The sequence below is a fragment of the Adiantum capillus-veneris genome, chromosome 30 (genome assembly GCF_014529385.1).
Source record: "Adiantum capillus-veneris isolate H3 chromosome 30, ASM1452938v2, whole genome shotgun sequence".
In the NCBI taxonomy this organism is placed as follows: Eukaryota; Viridiplantae; Streptophyta; class Polypodiopsida; order Polypodiales; family Pteridaceae; genus Adiantum; species Adiantum capillus-veneris.
The window spans coordinates 22708727-22716775 of NC_140960.1; the positions used below are offsets into that span (position 1 = coordinate 22708727).

At 39.8% G+C, this 8049-nt stretch overlaps 2 pseudogenes; both read left to right on the forward strand.

Moving 5' to 3' along the window:
• Positions 1-375: 375 nt before the first annotated feature.
• On the forward strand, positions 376-1486 carry LOC147417661 (uncharacterized; annotated as a pseudogene).
• LOC147417662 (uncharacterized) lies at positions 1362-2279 on the forward strand (annotated as a pseudogene).
• Positions 2280-8049: the final 5770 nt, after the last annotated feature.

The following is an 8049-nucleotide window of genomic DNA, read 5'->3' on the forward strand; positions in this document are numbered from 1 at the left end:
GGTGATAATGGGCACTTATGATGAGGCAAGGGTGTAATAAGTGAAGAGAGAGGTTGTTACGACAGTCTGCAATGACGTTTCCAAGGTGTCTCTAGCAGTTTGAATTTTGATTTTTAAAGATTCGCTAAAAAAAATGCTGGCTAAAAATAGAAATTAGAATTACTTTTTGTTGGAATAAATTTTTTTGATTGGTGGATAAGTTAGCTATTGCATACTGTTGTTCGTTGTCAAGAAAATGATGACCCTATATTCATGGAACGTTATACACGGTTGTCAAGAAAATGATACCGTTAAGCGGGTGGGCAGGGACTGAATTGAACTTATTACTCACAGCTCCCCTACATGTTTTGCGGTTGCACCCCTTGCTCTCATAGCCACAGCTATCGTTCTGCACTCTATGCGTTTCCACATGCGAGCTTCATGTGCCTCCTGAGCTTCCCCTCTTATGCGTCCAATTCTTTCTCTTCCCTCTTACCTCTTCGTTCTGTACATCACCCTCTTCATCTAGGCGTGGCATTCCACCTCCTCTGTATGCACCCTAGATATTTGCAGCGCCTTCACCCTACATCGCCACTTCACCCATTGGGGGCCACAACATTTATCTCTTTGTGACGGACGTCGTCACTTCTCGGGTTCAGTACATCGTGTGAGGCGAATGTGTACATCTCCACATATGTCTAGCCCTCAACATCCGTGACCTCTTCTGCATCATGCCTATGTTGGTGGATAACCTGGTGATAGTACACACTGAGAGCATAGCACTCTTGTTGATGAAGGGGAAGGAGGTGTCATGGCATGGCTTTGCCTAGAGGATTATTTGCTCTGACATGTTGCGCGAGTTGAATTGGATGAAAGAAGGGCATCCTCAGAGGGTGTCCTTGGAGCGCATGCCGATAGTGGCAGAGGAGGTGAGGTTATCTCCTGGCGACACTCACCATGTGCCCGCCAAAAACTATGCAATCAATGGCAGCGTCTTTTCCATTCCTACACATCATCTTCAATGGTGTGGATGCACATGTCTTCTGCCCCAATGCCACCTCACAAAGCTTTTGCATGACATGGGAGTGTTGTGCATATCGCTTGTTCTTGGTCTGTAGAATGCCCCATGAAGGACAATTTCCTCTTCCATGCCTTCTCGCACCTCAATTGTGAGTGGTGGCAAGATAAGATCCATCTCATATGTAGATGTGTGCTTATCATTAGGAGCTTTAAGGTCTAGGAGGTGGCTACTATGTAGGGAGATACACTTGATCATGCCTGCTTCACTCAGGTGGGACGGTTATGTTTGTAGCACATCCTCATAAACTTTTCCTTTCAACATCTTGGTCGTTGGTAAACCCTAGGAGAAAAATGATAGGACGATGGTGAGATCTAGCTTTGGTGGAGGAGTGGCTGGGCGATAGCAGGCACCCGATTTTCCTAGAAATTTGCTTTGTGAGGCTACTTCAATGCTGTCTTATGAGGTTTGTGTTTGAGGTTGGCTTGACTCTGTTTTTTCTTGTGCGCCTTTGTTCTGACAGGTTTCATCACTGTTGTTTGCATTGATGCTACCGCATGTTATGCTGCATCCCAGGAGATGAGGAGAGCATCGTTTTCTTAGTTGTTCTCTACGAACCCTTTTGCTGCAAGATTCAGTGCACTGGCATTCAGATTAGTATGCTACAGCCTGAGATATAGCGTGGCCATTATTTTTTTGCGATCTATGATGAACATCAATGTTTGGGTTTTGTGTGTTCCTTTGCTAACAAGTTCTGGGGGCTATGCCTCTTCCTATTTGCGTTTACAGCTCAAGCCACCTGCCAAGATTCACCCCATCTCCACGTTACACGTGCAAATGATGCAAGATTCTTCCCTAGGCTGGGTGTACCATTTTATTCCCACCCTTGCTATACCCTTCCTCTTGAGTGTTGACCTCGAGGTGCAGACTCAATCATGCATTTTGCATTGAAGCTGCTTTTGATTTTCGGACATTTCACTATCTGCCTTAAGCTTTTTATCGAGATAAACTAAATCTTCATTGTAAACGTGCAGGTCCGTCCTCGTTGCTGTCATGAAGATTATGAGTTATGTGTGCAACTTTTTCTCTGCAGGATTGCTTCATTAACGTTTGATCTTGTAATTTTCTATTGCCTATGGTTGCCACCAGTTGCAGTCTGCATAGCATTTTTAAATTATCTAGGTATATATATCTTTTGTAATATTGACGACACCTGTGTCTATATTGGAAATGGAGTCATTGCAATGATGGTCATACATTTGAAGCGAGGGTTTTTTCTTAAGGATTATCAAAAAGTGTGCTTGCACACTACACTGAGCAAGGTTAATAATAAACAAAACTTATGTTGAATGCGACCTTGAATGTGGATGGATGTCAAGGGATGGTGTCGAAAGTAGTTGACCTTCTTCCAGAACATACTTGTCATTACTTATTATAATGCCTCTTGAAAGGTTATTTTCCTCATAGCTTCTCCGTGTAATTTCTCTAAGCTTCAATGTTTGTGACCCTCATGGTGCGCAAACAAGAGAGTTACTCCTTGCAATGCTTGAGAGCTATTGTCTCTGGTCCTTGAGCCCATAGAAAATATTTGCATCTTCGTTTTTATCATGAGAGATATATGCTTTCTCTAGCTCTGTAATTAGCCAAGACTTGCACTTCAAAAGCAAAGGCCTTGTTTAAGTGGCAACCACTAAGATATCCTTTTGTTTGAGCACATTCTAAGAAAATTTAATTCTCTTTATTATTTTTGATAGCCTCGCATTTAAAGTCAAACATGAAGGTTGCCCCAAAGATCATAGACATTGTTAAAAAGATATTAAATAATATCTTTCCTTGTGATATTATGGTGATCTTTCTATCTAATAATTCCATTCATGTCGGGTATATAAGTCTCAGCAAATTGAACTATTGTATACTTGCATTTTATGGTCATGCCTCCGAGTTTTCTTGCATCATTTTTTCTTTGGTATCCCTTGTGCTCAATGCAAGCGCAGTTCTAAGCTGGCAATTTGGGGATTGTAGACAAAAAGATTGCTACACTCTTGAACTATTCTAGGAGTTGTCTTGGATTGTGGGCATACCCTTGAACTACGAGAGTGGTGCACTAACTCCACCTTAAAGCTGTTGGAGCCATCATGGAGCTATGGGTTATTGGCACAACGAGAGCCACACAAGTGCAATGTTCTCCATGTGTGTGAGGCCTTTGAGGAGGGGTGTTGTAGCCTTGCCAAAGCACAGAGGAGGCGTAGAGCTTCTTGTAATAGTCATGCTGGGCATATCTTGCAATCAAGGTGCTTCGAGAGTTGACATTGCAAATAGAAAGCTCATGAATGACTTTTTTACGCTTTGTAAGGGCACCACATTTGGCTTACATATTGACCAAAGCATTTTTTATCAATGTTAGAGAAAAACACGGGTATAGTGTATTCTTACCGCGGCTAAAATCATAAAATCCCGGTTAGATTTTATATAATTGTCATGTGATAGCATGGTAGATTTGCTTTTCTACATGGTAATGTAGCTCTTTCTATATGGTAAAGTAGCAGTTTGTATGTCTTTATTTCTCCAAGTACCATTATTACAAGTGGAGATACTTTTAGATCTGCATTGTCGCTATACTTTTATTAACATCATAGGCCTTGGGTCTAGCAAGCAGTTGGGAGATCTTTAACATACGGGGCTTGCCTCTGAGCTAAGATTATTTACACAGCAAGACAATAGTAGAGTCTAATGCACATAATTGGAGGAGTTTAAACTGTGATGGGTCTCAGTTGAGGGAAGTATGTACGGAAGTTGTTAAGTGACTTTCATAAGGCTTGACTGGTCAATCAGTTTCAAGTGAGTAAATTTTCACAACCTATTTTAGGAAAAGAATATATACATGGGAGTCGAGCCATGACAGTACAAGCTTGCTATGTTGGGAGAAGAGGGGCAGATCGACCACTTAAACTATTCAACACAAGCTTCCAAGCATCACCATCAACCTGTCCACCTCTTCTTCCAATTTCCAAGCACACACACACTCACACCTAGACTATGACACACACACACACACATACTCACACACACACACACACACACACACACAGTAAACATAGAATTGACATAGACATGCTTGTAAGAGAGTGTAAGAGATGTGTAAGAGATGGAGACTAGATTAGAGAGTATACAGCAAAATAACCATAGTATAAGAGAGTAGAGAAGAGAATCTGCAAGAGAAAGGCCTAAATTTAGCCCCAAACTCCACGGTACCTCTCTTGTGGAGTTGGTATTTAATATATTATTTTTGAGTTTCAGGTGCCCAAAATTGAGGCCCCTCTTTTTACAACCACTTCACTTTTGTAAATGAGTGAAGCTCATTAGTTCTTGCATGACCCATAAGGGGAGTTTCCCCTACAACTATTTACAGAGCCATAGTGGCTTATTGAAATGATGTTTTAAGATACTGTGCAAATATAAAATGGCCAAGAGTAATTGCCGTTGCCTCTTCATCAACTCCCCGCATTCCACTCTACAAAATCATCATCAACTCAATTAGTAAAATAAATAGACAGCACATAATTAACCATTACGCAAGCTATCCCAATTGCAGCTAACCACTACAATAGGAGGGTGCCCAGTCTCGTAACATCCCTCCCACCAGGGATAGCAAATGTCCTCAGTTGCTCAATAGAGAAATCAACTGGACCGTGAGTGATGGAAAGTGTGGAGAAGGTCGGGGAAGTTGCAAAAAAACTTTTCAGGCATCCATTTGGCATCCTCTTTAGGGTGGCCCTTGAAAGTCAAAAGGTAAGCGTTATAAACCATTCCAGTGCGTGTAGTGGTGGTCTCATGGTCAACTATTTTATCAGGGATGAGTTGCTCTTCTTGGTCTACAAGTGAAGGGGTCTTCATAAATGTGGTGTGTAGGTAGGGGTCCTCGGAATGGGCGTAGAAGACTAATATTAAAGGCATTGTGAATGTGCCAATGTGCAGATAGGTGTAAACGGAAAGAAACATCATTAATGATAGCTGAAATTTTGAAAAGTCCATAAAAACGAGGAGCAAGCTTAACAAAGACATTAGTATTAACACTTTTGATCCTTCGTTTTTTGATGTGAAGTAAAACATGATCACCTTCTTTGAAGTGGTGTGCCTTGCGATGCTTGTTAGCATGCTTGGTGTAAATTTCTTGTGAATGTTTAATGGCAGAATGCACACTTGCATAAATATCATGAAAGTCAGTACTGGAATCATCAGCGGCAGGCACAACATTAGAAATACGTGAAGCAGGAGTAAGAAGAGAGTGACCATATACAAATTCAAATGGAGACTTACCCGTGGCAGTGTGAGTGGTGTTGTTGTATGCAAATTGCAAAATATGTAGGTAATCATCCCATTTCTTAGGTTGAGAAGAAACATAAGCCTTTAACAAGTCAATAATAGTACGGTTGGTGACTTCGATTTGACCATTAGATTCAGGATGAAATGCAGAAGTGAAGTCAAGTGTAGTGCCAAGATTTTCAAACACAGTAGTCCAAAAAGCACTACAAAATTTTGAATATCGACCCGAAATAAACATTTTAGGCAAACCATGATGTGAAAAATAGTCTTAAGAAGCAAAAGTGCAGCTTGATGTGCTATGAGTGTTTTCTTACAAGGAATGAAATATGCTTGTTTAGAGAAACGGTCAATAATAGTCCATATCATGTCATGTTTGTGCATTGTGAGTGGGAAACTAGTAACAAAATCCATTGAAATATGTTCCCAAGGTCTTTCAGGAATGGGGAGAGGATGTAAAAGTCCCAATTTCTTACCTGTAGCTGCTTTGATTTTTTGACAAAACAAACAAGTTGAAACATACTGTTTAACATCCAATCTCATAGTAGGCCAATAGAAATCACGATATAAATTTTGAAAAGTTGCAGCAAATCCTCTATGTCCAGCATAAGGTGGTTTGTGCAATTCTTCAATAATTAATGTAGGGAAATTTTTGTTTGAAATAAAGGAATAGTGTATTCGAGAAATGTGTGTACAGAATTGCCAAGCATGTGCAACCATGTCGTTTTGAAGTCATCATCATGTGCATAAGTGTCAGGCATAGTGTCAAATGAAGTTCCCGTAATGGTTGATAGATGATTAAGTGAGGGTCTTCTACTCAAAGCATTAGCTACAACCTTTTCTTTACCCAGGTTGGTATTGAATGTTGGGCTGAAAACTTTGAATAAAAGCGGCCCACTTAATATTTCTATCATCTATTAAGGGCTGAGAAAGTAAATATTTGATACTTTGTTGATTAGTTTTAATGATCAAGTCAGTACCCATTACATAGTGTTTCCAAATTTTCAATGCATGTACCACAGCAGTCAACTCTTTATCATAAGTACTGAACTTTGCTTCAGACGGTTTGAATTTACGACTTTCGAAAGCAATTGCATGGTTATCTTGCATAAGGACTGCACCGATACCTTTTCCACTAGCATCAGTGACTACCACAAAGAATGGTCTTTCAAAATCAGGCAATTGCAATACAGGTGCATTAGTCAAAGCATGTTTAAGTGCATTAAATGAGCTTTCTTGCAAATCAGTCCATTCATAAGGCGTCTTTTTTCTTCAACAAGAGAGTCAAATAATGTGATTTGTAAGCAAAATTACAAACAAATTTCCTGTAGTAGCTACAAAGACCGATGAAAGATCGTAGCTCATGCGAGTTTTTGGGTCTAGGCCATGATTGAATGGCTTCAATTTTCTTTGGATCGACATGTATTCCCTTATCCGATACAATGTGTCCCAAATATTCAATTTCAGATTGAAAAAATGAACTCTTTTCAGGGTTCAAATACAAGTGATTGTGTGCAAGCAGATCGAATACACGTGTTAAATGTTGTTTATGCTCTTCTTCAGATTTATTGAATACCAAAATGTCATCAAAAAATACAATCACAAAGTCTTGATGGTCAATGAAAATTCTATTCATCATGCTTGTGAAGGTAGCTCGTGCATTTGTCAAACCAAATGGCATGACAAGGAATTCATAGTGTCCAGTTTGGGTTCTAAAAGCAGTTTTGTAAACATCATGTTCAAACATTTTAACTTCATGATACCCTGATTTGAGGTCGATTTTGCTAAAGATGTTTGCCCCTTTCAGTTTCTCTAATAGATCATCCACTCGAGGAATAGGAAAACTGGTGATCTTGTTTAAAGCCCTGTAGTCGATACACATACGAAAGGTTCCATTTTTCTTCTTGACAAGAAGTATTGGAGCGTCGTATGGTGAACTACTAGGTCGGATTAGGCCTCGGTCAAGTAAATCAGTGATTTGAGTTTGTATCTCCCTGTGTGTAGTAGGATTTACACGATAAGGTGCTCTACAAGGAGGTTCACTACCCGGTATGATGTCAATTTTGTGGTCTTCTGGGCGTGATGTTGGAATTCCAAGTGGTAGACCATGCATGAAACAATCTTTAAATTGTGTGAAAATTTATCGTGTGTGGAGTTACGTGAAGTTTCAGTTTTAGTAGAAATTTGATTTACCAATACTAGATATGTTTTCTCCTGTTTTCGAATTGCTCTTTTTGCTTGAGTGTGAGAGAGGAGTGGAAATTTTTGATGTGCCAGTGTTTCTTGGATGGAGAGATTTTTGTTATTATGAGTGAGAGACATGTACGTGTTTTATAATTAATCAACGAGTCAAATTCATGACGAAATGGCATTCCCAAAATCATATCAAGACCATGCAATGGTGCTACCAAAAATGTACGTGCTTGTGTGAATTCACCAATGCAAACTTCAACAGTGACTTGAGTTTTACAATTGAAATGTTGATTATTAAAAATGGTTTTGACCTTGTGAGGTGATGAGATTTCAGAGAGTGATAGTTGATGTGCCAATCGTGTGTAAATGAAATCATGGATACTACCATCATCTAACAGAATGGTGACATTTTTACCCTTAACAGTGCCTTGCACTTTAAACAAAGTGTGAGGAGATATAGGAGTACCTGAGGATGGGTTGTCATCGTTATCATAATAAGGATCATATCCCTCACCGTAGTTAGCTTCCACTTCATTGTC